The sequence below is a fragment of the Lissotriton helveticus genome, chromosome 4_1, assembly GCF_964261635.1.
Source record: "Lissotriton helveticus chromosome 4_1, aLisHel1.1, whole genome shotgun sequence".
Taxonomy (NCBI): domain Eukaryota; kingdom Metazoa; phylum Chordata; class Amphibia; order Caudata; family Salamandridae; genus Lissotriton; species Lissotriton helveticus.
The window spans coordinates 131,747,224-131,759,695 of NC_136063.1; the positions used below are offsets into that span (position 1 = coordinate 131,747,224).

The 12,472-nt window shown below is 43.4% G+C and overlaps 1 protein-coding gene across 1 annotated transcript in view; it reads right to left on the minus strand.

Moving 5' to 3' along the window:
• LOC144828412 (uncharacterized) overlaps positions 1-12,472 on the minus strand; it is a 2,343,931-nt gene that overhangs the window by 1,930,133 nt on the left and 401,326 nt on the right. The window contains exon 6 of the mRNA XM_078686536.1: positions 9,520-9,546. The gene's annotated coding sequence lies outside the window, so the exon portion shown is untranslated. The remainder of the gene's footprint in view (positions 1-9,519; positions 9,547-12,472) is intronic.

Sequence of the window (12,472 nt, forward strand, 5' to 3'; positions counted from 1 at the left end):
ATATATGCAGGCATATAGGAAAACAGCAATCTTTGCATACTTCTACAATGTGGACCCTACCTAAGTGTACCTAACATGTATGTGGGTGTGAAGCCAAGAATCCCATAGAAAAGAGCCAACCCTATTACTTGATGGGAGAGAATGAAGGACCCCCGACTTGGTCATGAGTTGGACACCACGCAAGGGATGTCAGACCACTGTGTGTTGAAGCTTTGGCATGCAGAGACCTCCGTGTCAGTGTCAGCGTAGTAGCGTCTCCTCTCGCTACCTAGTGAAGGTGCGGTTCTTTTATATCAAAAGGGCAGCCTTGGGGGTCTACCTAGATCGATATATTTATGATTGTAGTTATGGAAATTACCCTGAATCAATATTTGTAACTAAGCAAAGTAGCCCTGTTGCTCCTTCAGTGGGGGGAAACATGGCGGCAGCTAGCTGAGCTGCTGCAGTGCTCCGACCTGATTTCCCGTCCGTCTCCCTGTCGACATTAGAACGCCTTTTCTTTCGGCCAATATGTGGCGGATTTAGTTGTGAACTAGATGTAGTTAAGTTCACCTCAAAAAACTTTTGACCTTTTTAATCTTTTCGCTGGTATTACCATTTCGTTTGTCTGCTCGGCAGAGTCCACGATAGTAGAGGTCATGCGTGTCCTTGGGGCGTGCCGGCCCTGTGCGTTCACGGCGTTCTCTGCCGAGCTCCTCCCGCCCTCCCAGCAGTTTCAGTCCCAGTTTAGCCCGAAGCCGACTTTGCTGACGATATCTTCACTGCCTTCACTGTTGTCATCCACGCAAGGCTCGCGGCAGGCTGTTTTAGGTTTACAGCTCTGGAACATAGCAGCGCTGGAGCTCCGTCGTGGGAGAAGGACCCCGAGGTGGTTCGGGGGGGCCCGGTCCCAGTTCCAGCTCTGGCTCCGGTTCCAGTTTCTTCATACGTACCGGTAAGGGGCGGCTAAAGAGGATGGAGGAGGAGGAGGAGGAGGCCACTGAGGCTGGATTTGGGCAAGCGGTCGTAACGGCCGGACTTGTACGACTGGAGGTCCGAAATCAGCGAGAGGACCAAATCGCACTCGGTCGTGAGTCAGAACCTGGAGATTCAGAGAACCTCGGTTCTCCGCTTGCCCTAGGTAACCCTCTTGAACTCGATATAAGACAGAAAGATAGAAGAAGGGAGGAAGCGGGTACTACCACGAGTAGAGAAGAGACTAACAACACTGGAAAATCAGGGTTAGAGCTGGGCATAAGGTCTGGAACCCATAGTAGTAGCAGTAATCGGGCACTTGATTCTCGTCAAATAGTATTGGGCATTTCCTCAAAGAAGAAAATATCCTCATACCTAACTGGAGAAGTTAAAGCAAAACGAGCTCTTACCTGTAAATCAGTAAGGAGCGCTAGAACCTCCAAATTGGCAGTCAACTCCGGATCTAAAATAACACCATCGTTACGGTCTTATTTTAAGGCAGTTCCTCAGATATTGCGCATTTCAGATCAGCAGCTCTCAGAGAGTACCTCTCATCTAATGGCTTCATTGAACTCACCGGGGGTGACTGCATTAAGCACTTCAGAAACTGAAGGTACTGAAGAAATAGTTCCCTCTATAGTAAATGCGTTGCAAGATAAAATAGAAGATGTTGGGAGCGACATTATCAGTAGCAACTTTAGTGAGGAGTCGCACCCCCATAGTTGGGCCGAAGACGTTGATGGACCAGTGGTCATGGTGGAGAATATGGGGGAGGTAGCCACCACTAAAGTTGGCTCTTCAGCTTTTAGCAAAAACTTAGCGGAGGGGGCGACTGCCTCTCTTGTTTCTAACACTACTTATGTGGAGGAGTCCCCACATTCTTTTGTGCCATCGTCTGCTCTCCACTCCTCAGTGTTACACAAGGCAATACCATCGTTTGAATCGCACTCTGGATCTCATTTAGCCTCACAATCATCAGTGCTCTTAAACAATAATGCACTAACAGAGGAGGATGAGCTGCGGGGGGCAGCTGTTCTCCAGATACCAATATCGGCAGTGGGGTTAACCCAGCTCTGGCCTCATATTTACAACTAATGTTCTCCTCTCTGTCAGTAGACATCAAGAAAGGGTTTGAGGCGTCATCCTCCATTCAAACTGAAAAACTGAGTTTTTGTGAGTCCTTGGACAGTAAAGTAGACGCCCTTGCATCAAAAACAGAGGGTCTGGAAGACACATTGACGGGTCTTTCTTTATACTTGGATGAAGCCAAGACAGATATAGTGAAGCTTAGGAAGGAGGACCAGATTCTGTCGGAAAGAATGGAGTCATTGGAGAACCACGCATGTCGTAACAATCTCCGTGTTCCTAACGTTCCAGAAGGCAGTGAGGGGTCCGATATTAAGTCATACATCATTGAATTATTAAAGGAATCTTTGAAATTAGATCAATCACTGGAAGAATTGTCTGTTGATATCCAAAGGATCCACAGAGACCCCTTCAGGAGAAACCCTCAAAGAACAAAGCCGAGGAAAATATTAATCAATTTCCAGACTTACACTCTCAAGGAGACTATCCTAGGCCTGGCACTTAAGCAGAAGTCATTGACTGGGAAGGGTTTTAACTTTCAAATGAGATCTGACCTCTCGAGGGCTACGCTAGATAAACAATGGGAGTTTGGAAGAAGGCTTGAAGCTTTCAGGAGCCTAGGGGCAGTAGCCCAATTAGTTTTTCCGGCAGCCTTAAAAATCCTGCATAATAACACAATGCATAATATCAGGTCAGTACAGGCAGCTGATGAATTGTTGTTGTCCCTGGGGAAAGAAAAAGATAAAGCTAAGAGTAAGGGCTCATCAAGCTAAGCTATGGAAAACTCTTAGCAGAGCAGTATTCCCGGGAAGAAAAGAAAAAGTCTGTATACTCTTAGAATTGGTGAAAAAAAAGGAGATAAATAAGGAGTAAAGGAGAAAAGGAAAGAAGAGGATTAGGGAAAAGAAAAGGGAAGAAAAAAAAGGAAAGGAAACAAAAGAAAAAAAAGGGGGGAAAATAAAATAAAAGAAGGAAAAAGGGAAGGGAAAAGGGAGAAAAATAAAAAATTATATACAATACACATATAATATACATACAACTGGTTAGGTCACTATAGTATCTAACATGTCAGTAAGTTTTTGTCTCTCTTTTCTCTGAAATAGTTATGGTTCTCTTCTCTACTTCTTCTCCCCTTTATGTATGATTAAAATACCAACTCATATAGGACGGGAACTCAGCAGGGGTACTATCTTCTGGATTATCCAGATAGATAAAGTAGGGGTTTCCCATGGGAGGGGGGTGGGATTAGGGGTGTTCAGGGGGGGTTTCAGGGGGTTAAAACTTTTTTAAAAGTCCTCATTTTTTGCTCAGTTGTGTTTTCTTTTTTTGGGCTTTTGAGAACTATATATCTAAAGGCGAATATCAGTATCAACATTAAGGGTCCCTTTGTTTGGGATATAAGATATGGGGTGAAGAAGACGGTCTGCCCATGGAAAAGCTAAAAATCCTCTCTTGGAACATAAATGGCCTGCGTACTAGCCCAAGAAAATGGAAAATACTGCAGTATCTGCGTGATTCTGATGCTCAGATTCTTGTTCTCCAAGATAGTGAGGACTTTTGTTCAGAGTATGTTTATCCTGTTATGTACGTCATGCCAGGGGGTTAAGATATGATGCTAAGAATTCTTCATGCATAATAAATTAGGCTAGTTTCAAGTAACCCAATTGACATTTATTTAACAGATAACTGCGTAAAAGGTCATTGCTAGAACCATTATGCAGAGCAAGGTAGAGCAAATGTAGGTAAAAAGTCACTTTGCTACTTAGGCCTAGGTTAGGAAACATAACAACACCCCCAGGCACCAGTCTCGATGAAGAGAATTTTGTAGAAGTGCTACAATGTGAAATTGTGTAGCTCCCTGCTGATTCCATATGCATATTACAACCACCCCTGCTAGCTGACGTTATTTCCTTGTCTTTTGCCTTTCCACATTCTAAGGAAAGTGAACAATTGTTGGTAACTATGTGATGACTATTAACTTGGGACCTTTGCAAATGTTTAAACAGACACCTCTCTGAAGAATAGGAGATGGGAGGGCAGTGAGGAATTTGCGTTAGAGTATCTACCAGAAAGAGCATTACCAAAGGTGAGTAACTTGTTCTTCTGATGTATACTTCTAGCAGCAGAATCCTCACCTTAGCATAAATACGAAAACCATACTTCAAAAAGTGTAAAACCTGTGTATTGGGCTCTGACCAAACAATCTTGAACAACTTAGTGGGTGAAGTGACCATCCTTCCGGACCTGGCTGTCAAGGCAATAATTCTTTGAGAACGTATACACCCACACATATCTCACAGTCTGGCAGTTATCAAGGCCAACACAGTGATATCAGCCTTGGCCCTGGTGGAATGGGCCCTCAGACATTCCAGGGACTGCTTCCTGGCCAATTCAGGCCAGATCTTAATGGAGAGTACTATCCACCTCATCAAGGGACTCTTCTGCACAGTTTTCCCCTTTTTTGCTTTAAAGAACTTAACAAGAAGCTGGTCCTTAGTACAATATATTTAAAACCTAAAAGCTGATTTGGATCTCAACAATACAGCCTGTACTCTTTTTTCGAGGTATTGGGGGAACAAAAAATGCAAGGGACGGATTGCCCAACATGGAATGGAGTTACGACTTTTGGTAAAAAGGCCACAAGTCCTCAGAATCAATTTATCCAGAAAAAAAGTTGTGTACAGTGGTTACTCTGACAGTGTTTGCACTACACTCATGCAATGCTATGACTTTATTGCAATGAGGAAAATAGTCTTCCAGGTCAGAAGATGCAGCGAGCAGCTATGCATAGGCTCCGAAGGCGAGTACGAGATGAATGTCAAGACCAAGAATAGTTACCATTGTGGCATCACAAATGGTTTTGGGGGAACAAGTGTATCCTGTGCAATGTTCAGAACTTTTGCCACTGTGTGTTCTTGACAGGATTCTCCCAGTGGTGCAAGACTTCATGTGGCATCTCCAGAGGATATAGATGTCACTCCTGATCTGCCAGAAGATGACTGCTTAGTTTGTGCATTCTGGCCTTCAAGGGCCCTGTGAGGTAGTTTCCAACCATAAAGATACCCTGGCACTCTAGCCATCTCCAGAGGCGGAAAGTCTCCTGGCACAGGACCCCACTCTGCTCTGCTTTTTGCAGTACGACAGGATGATTGTATTGACTGTGAGAACCTCGACCAGCTTCCCCTTAATGGATGGCAGAAAGTCTTTCAGGACTAGACAAATGGCCCATAGCACCAGTAGGTTTATGTAGAGCAAACCATCCACTGGAGAACATAGCCCACTGATCTCCACCTCCCAAAGGTGACCTCCCCCCCTCCCAGCCCAGTAGTGACATGCCCATCACCACTGTCCACTCTGGGTGGGAAAGGGAGAGTAGCCTGTCACAAAACAAATTATGAACGATTAGCCACCAAGAAGACCTGAGTGGTCTTAGAAAGGTGGCCTTGATACTTGACCACTAGGATTTCATATCCCAATTCAAGACTCTCGTGTGTCACCCGCTATAGAAGACAAAGAGTATGCATGAGCCAAGAAGTCTCAGAGCCACATTCACCTGGATTAAGGATCAAGCCTGAAATATTGAGATCACAGTCAGACTGTGTCAGACTTGTTACTGGTGAAGAATAACCCTGTACTCCACTTGTCTTGGATCTCCCCGATGATTATCATGAACAACCAATGGGTGTTGCTGATGCCAAGGATGAGAACAAATCGATAATGCTCGTGGCCATCCTCAAACATAGACAAGTGCTTGTGAAACTGCCAGCCGGGTATGTTATTTTATCTTAAACAGATTTATATAGTGCATGTCTACCCATAGGTGTCTTTGCACTTGCTAAACATACACATGCTAAGCCAGGATTTACTAGTTGTTAAATAACCATGTCTTTAGTTTCTTTCTGAATGTGAGGATGGTGGATATGGCCCTAAGATGTGGTGGACGAGAGTTCCAAAGCCTGGCTGGGCTGTTGGTAAAGCTCCTTCTTTCCCAGTTCACTTACCTGAATCTTGCAGTAGTGACCATTCTAGCACTGGCAGATCGAAGGTGTCTGTTTGGACTATACCAGTTAAAAAGTGTCGATAAAAATTCTGGTCTTTCTCCATACAAGGCATTATGGGCCGCGCAGAGCGTTTTAAATTTTATTCATTGTCAGACCTAGAGCCAAGGTAGTTCCCAGATGTCTGAGGAGACTGAATGATGTTTAGGAATATCCAGAATCAATCTGGCTGCTTCATTTTGCACCAATTGGAGTCTTCTGAGTAGTTTGTCCTGGAGGTTCATGTACAAGCCATTACAATAATCCAATTTTGATAGGTATATGAAATTACGTGCCATGCAAGTCAAAGACCACCATGCAGTGTCTCCCGGACCAAAGCATGTTGGATCTGAACCAAAGTGAGCTTTTGAATTTGCCCTTTTTCAGGGTTCAGAGTTCCAACGTAGTCCTGAGGACACATACGTTTTCGGGAAAAGGAAATAGCAAGAATAACAACTGCCAACTTTCTCTGAATCCAGTGGCTTGGCAGTTCAGGCTGGACTGTTTCCATAAGGAAAAGGTCAAGACTAATTTTCATATTGCTGGGTCGGTGGTCACCATGCAGTGTCTCTTGGACCAAAGCATGTTGGATCTGAACCAAAGTGAGCCTTTTGATTTTGCCCTTTTTCAGGGGTCAGAGTTACAAGGTGGTCAGGATGCCCCATACTTTTAAAGGAAATAACAAGAATAACAACTGACAACTTTCTATGAATCCAGTGGCTTGGCAGTTCGGGCTGGACTGTTTCCATAAGTAACAGGGTCAAGACTGATTTGCATATGGCTGGGACCAAACTGGGGTGGCGCAGTGAGAAAAATAATCATGAATTAAACCCAAATCCTTGTGACTTGGTTGAATGTTTGATTTTTTCAGTATTCTGTCCATCAATTATTTGTTTTGCATTTGTTGGCCTAAGTGGTAAGGGTATGCCCAAATGTGGGTTCTGTGCTCACTGCGCCACTGGATTCAATCTAGCCCGGCTGATGAAGGGTGGTGCACCAAAACCAGTCCCATGATGCTTGTTACTGGTCCAGGGAGGACCTGGCTTGGCAGTTCGATATGGACCACACATGTTCTAGGCTATTAATTGAATTAAAAAATGCACTCGTTAAAATACCGAGGGACGCGAATTTCATAAGTATGTTAAGAGCAGACTACAAGCGTGCTCTGAAACGGAGAAGGACTCAGCTACAGCAGTTGGCCTGGGATTCTCTCAACCAAGCCGCTGAATTATCTAACACCACTTTGTTGTGGGCTACCATTAACTCCCCTTTCCTGAAAGATGAAAAAATGCCGGAGCTAACCTCGAATATTACGAGCGATGGTTGGCTTGCCCATTTTTCAACGGATCTGTTATCCCTGAGACCACTTATGATTTGGCGGTCAATTTGGCTTCAGGAAGAAAAAACTTTTAACAGATCGATTATTGAGGATTGTATCTCATTGGATAAACATTTAAACATATCCTGGTTAAAATATGTCATTGTTTGTTTTTCTGAGATATTCGATTTAAATGTCCTGTCTGACCCCGGTGCAGCTTCTAAGATACCTAAAACAGAGTTTAAAGCTAAATTCCTGACTTACAAATCAAAGAAACGAGCTCTAGCCTATGGATCTCTAACAACTGTTATGTTCTATAACCGTTATATCACAGATGGAGGTTTCCCCAATTATTTGGTAGGGGTGACAAGACCATCCCACAAGTTTGTGCTGACTAGACTGAGGTTCGGAAAAGCACACCATCTAGTGGCCTTGCCGAATCTCAAAAGACACCCACTAGGGCCATGCATGTGTGATGGCGTATCTAAACAGAGCACTATGCACTTTCTACTGTTTTGTAAACTGTACACGAACATGCGTACTGCCTATCTGAAACCCATGTTTGTTAAACATGGCGTACGCACAGTTAATCAGACAATGAGTCTACTTTTTAACTTACAAACTGTCGATATCTTTTTTTTTACTGCAACGTTTTTAATTAAGTGTACTAATATCAGGAAAAGTATGCATTTTTAAACAATCATGTCTGTATTTTTTGGTTTTTCACTGCCCTGAAATCTGAAGTATATTGTTTTACTATGTGTGACCCCTTTTTCTTGTATGTGCTTTTATGGTCATTTTATATGTGCCGAATAGAGCTTCATGAATTGAAATTGAATTGAATTGATCAGAGGAGAAAATACCAGCATTAGACGATTTTCAGCATTTTCCAACGACCAGGATATTACATTACCAGTAATGCTAGTTAAAAAATGGACAGGTGGCAAATATAGCCACATTTCACCTCACCTGCCCAGCCAAAAGGTAGTGTTTCTAGCTTTCACCAATGTTTCTGGCTCTAGGAGCGTTACAATATGTAATTTATTGAACATTTCTTTAAAAAGGAGCCCATTGAGACTAGCCAAATGCTGTTTTATAAATGGGTGAAATCCGGGAAAGTGGGCCACTTTTTTAAGAGGTGCCCAGGTCTGAAATGTGACCCCAATGCGACACTGAGAGCAGCAATAGGGAAAATCACCAGAACTCAGAGGAGACTCCCAGCACGCAAGACATGCAATACAATGCTGTACTAGGGCGGCCTCAGAGTAAGTAGAGTTCTGAGCATCTTGACCTCACTGGTAAAACCAAAAAAAGTAAGGAGGGAACCGAGACACTGAACTCTTTTGATACAACACTTTAAGCCGGAGCATGAAAAGTAGTATTTGAAGCTCCAGCGAGAACAAGTAAGACAGCTACCATAAAATGAAGGGCACCAGAAACAACACAAATTGTTCCTGTACAAAAGCTACAGCAAGCAGAGCGGAACAGCTCACGCCTTACAAGCTTCAATTTGTACTTCATGGAGTGCAAAGTATATGTGTGCTGCGGAGAGCAAAATCCTTGGACTGGGGCACTATTTCTGCTTTATTTTGTGAGTTCTTCCACAAGTGGGGTATTATACGAGTATCCTTTATAATCAGGGAATTAGTTCAATTAAAACAGTGAATGTTGTCAGGCATTGTTTTTCTATTTCTTTGGTTAATTGGAAAACACATTTTCGGGAAAAGGTATGTTCCAGGATCCCGCACATGGACAGAGAGTTTCTACACTTTATTAATAACAGAGAGAACCCAATGGCACCGAAAAGAACACGTCTCATCAAATTACATTTCCAACAGTGCAGTGTACTTTAGAGTTGGAACTCTTTACAACAAAAGAGGACATGGTTCAACAGTTTTGAATAACATGCACTGTAGAATATTGGACGTAATCGTTTCCTCCCAGTATTGCTGTACTCTCTACTCTAACCCAACAGTCTCAAGTACGGCATCACACGTTCTCATAAAACCCTTTTCTTTGGAAAACACGTGGAAAATAAGAATATAAATAATTTCCACTAATCAAGAGTGCACACATTATACTGTAGGGTCCCGGAACTAATATTTAAACAGGCCAGTGACTTACCTGGTTTCGTACTTTTCTTGGGGGAACCTGTAGAGAGTAAATAACACGTTTAAAAGTGATACTGCATATTTCAAACAAAATATATCCTTCTGCAAACAGTTTCTTAAATGCAACACAAATCCTAGCCCTTGGCCAGAAGGCTGTCTGAGCCCCGTTTAATAAACTTTCATGGCCTGAGAATAAATGAATTTAAAGCAGCAAACAATGCTTTACTTACCTCCAGTAAGGCTATTTCTCGTGGGTACTCGAACTGAAGATTCGTTACTTAGCTGATTACGAGTCTGACGATCCGAGGACCACCATGTTCGTGGCGATGGTGGTCTCCCCACCGCCCTATTATAAGTTGGGAGGTGGGATAGAAACAGCCCGCTGCAGCTGCCAGGGAACCACCATTCCCCGGCGGTGTTGCAGCAGTGTAAGGGATTAATATGCTTGGTGCCACCGACACGGTCCCGCAAGCATATTAGGAGTTTCCTCTCCGCCAGGGTTTTCCTGGCGGTTGCTCCTACATGAAAACTCTGGCACAGAGGAAACAAAGAGGGTCATACAGAGCCCACTGTGCCACTGCGCCCTGTGGATGCACACAGCGAGGCACAATATGTACTCCCCTGTGTGCATTCACACCAGTTCCTGCACGGCATGTACATTTCAGTCCATGGCCTGCATGAATTTTTTGGGGTGTTTCCATTGTGCTGTCTGTTTTCAGAGGCACAGCTGTGGGAATGACATAAAAAAGCCATCAGACAGGAGGAAACTTTTAATCTGACAGGCGGACTAACCATGGGTTGGTGGTGCGACGGCAGTGCAGACCAGGTGTCGCACTGCCAAACTTGTAATCTGGCACTTAGTGATTCGTCACCTTGAGAATCTCCCTACGCACTAAACTGGATCATGAAACTCATGCAATAGCAACAGGTGGAGCCATTGGCCTATGTTGCAACTTCAACCCACCTCCGGACATGGCAAGACAGAGCGGCATAAAAGTGCCATCGCAGCAAGTAGACATCAGGTAAATCATAATTTCTTTACATGCCAAAGCTATGAAAAATAGCAGACAAGTTTAATGGTAGATGGCTGTCTGCTAAGTCTAACAAAGACCCTTTTTAAATCCTGAAAATCTGTGCCGCATAAAGGGGAGGCGGGAGAGTGGTGAGGAATTTGCAGGTAGAGTAACCTTGAAGGTAACTAACTTAATCTGCTGGATACTTCTAACCGCAGACTTCCCCATTTGCGAATCAAAGTCAGAGCAATGCCCCTTCCTAGGAGGTAGTCTAAAGAGTGGATTTTACAAGGGCTCTAGAGAAAATAGAGGACAATAATCCCCTCCCTAAGGAATTGTGAATCAATGCAGTACTGTGGGTAATAGTATGGGCCGATGCTTACATGGCTGCTTGTCAGATGTGTTATTCTGGAATGCCCTGATCTAGGTCAGTAGTTGTGGCATATGCCCTAGGGAAAGAAGCTATAAGACACTCAAGAGGATCCCTTTTGGCCAAGGTGCAGCATTGCTTAAAGCAGAGGATAATTCATCAGGAGAAATTTTGATTCTGGACTGCATTTCCATTTTTGGCACCAGCAAACTTAACAAACACCTGATTATCTTCACTAGGGTTTCCAACAGGTCGATTGACCTAGTAACTCGCAGCCTGTATTAGTATATCTCTTGCATAACAACCAGTCAGCTGGTTTGTTATGCAGCTTCTGTTTTGCTAAGCAAACACTTTAAAAGATTGTGCAGATCATTTTGTGATGCTAGGGAGGATCACAGTGCAGGACTTTGTCTTCTGTAAATATTTTTTTTTTGTTTTCTTTCCCAGCTTCTTTCCTATTTAGGTCTCGCCTGATCCAGAGCATGCGCTGGGCTGGCCGAGACATTTAGTAGCTCCTTTTAAAAGTGCTACCAAAGCGGCAACCAGCTTACTGTCATGGGACAAGCGCGCGCGCTGCTGCGCGCGCATCCCTAGCGTGGTTTAGCGTGTCATCGTGATTGCGATCACTTTCACTTTTAGAGTGATCGCGATTGCAATGACTTTCGCTTTCACGGCTGCACGGCGATCCTTTCAGTGCCGCGTGACAAATGCTTGGTATAATAACACAGGGTGCTCAGTCTGTCAAGGAGATAATGCATGGAAACGATGTTGCAGCTTACTTACCTGCCTCTCTCAATCTCAAAGGAAATGTAGAAATAGAAAAATGGCAAATGTGTTTGCTTGGATCAGGATGCAGGAAGTCGACATACCTGCCATCATGAAATGGGTTATTTCGTGTGAGAACTGATACCTGCGTGCTCCCAAAACACTACAAAATATCTTCAAAATGAAATTCTATTTGGAGAAAACAGTCTATATGTTTGTTATGTTAACAGATTTCATGATTCATTAAAACATACATCACACATCATCATATGGGTATTATAGACATTCTAGAAACATAAACGAGGAGCGTTACCTTTTAGCTTTCTTTGGCCACAATACCTTGTCATACAAAATTATTTAAGTCTCGGTAGTCTACTCTCTGTCACTATCCTCGCAAACACCTTGTTCTCGCTCTAGCTTTGTACGTAGATCAAGCGCAGCGATTTCAGTGATTGGCTAGTCAGTTAAATGACCGCATTCGATTATTGTCCTGAAAAGCTCAGCTGGCAATCTGTAAATGTTTTTGTTTGTTTGTTGTAGAGTGACAGGAGTTTGTTGTCCCACTTACAGGAACGTGCATCTGAGTCTTGCATCAGGGTCAGATCATAATGTATCACTAATGTTTCTAACGGAGGTATTGTATTTATGCACTCATAATCCAGAGTGAATCCATTACTATTTCACAGTAAGCTACCCCACTCGTGACTTTAGCTCTAAAACATTTTTATAAATAATATTTTTGGGGGTCCTTCCAAAGTCATCTCGCAGGACAAAGGTTAAATAACCTGCACCTATTTCGGCTTTCTTCAGAGCTATTT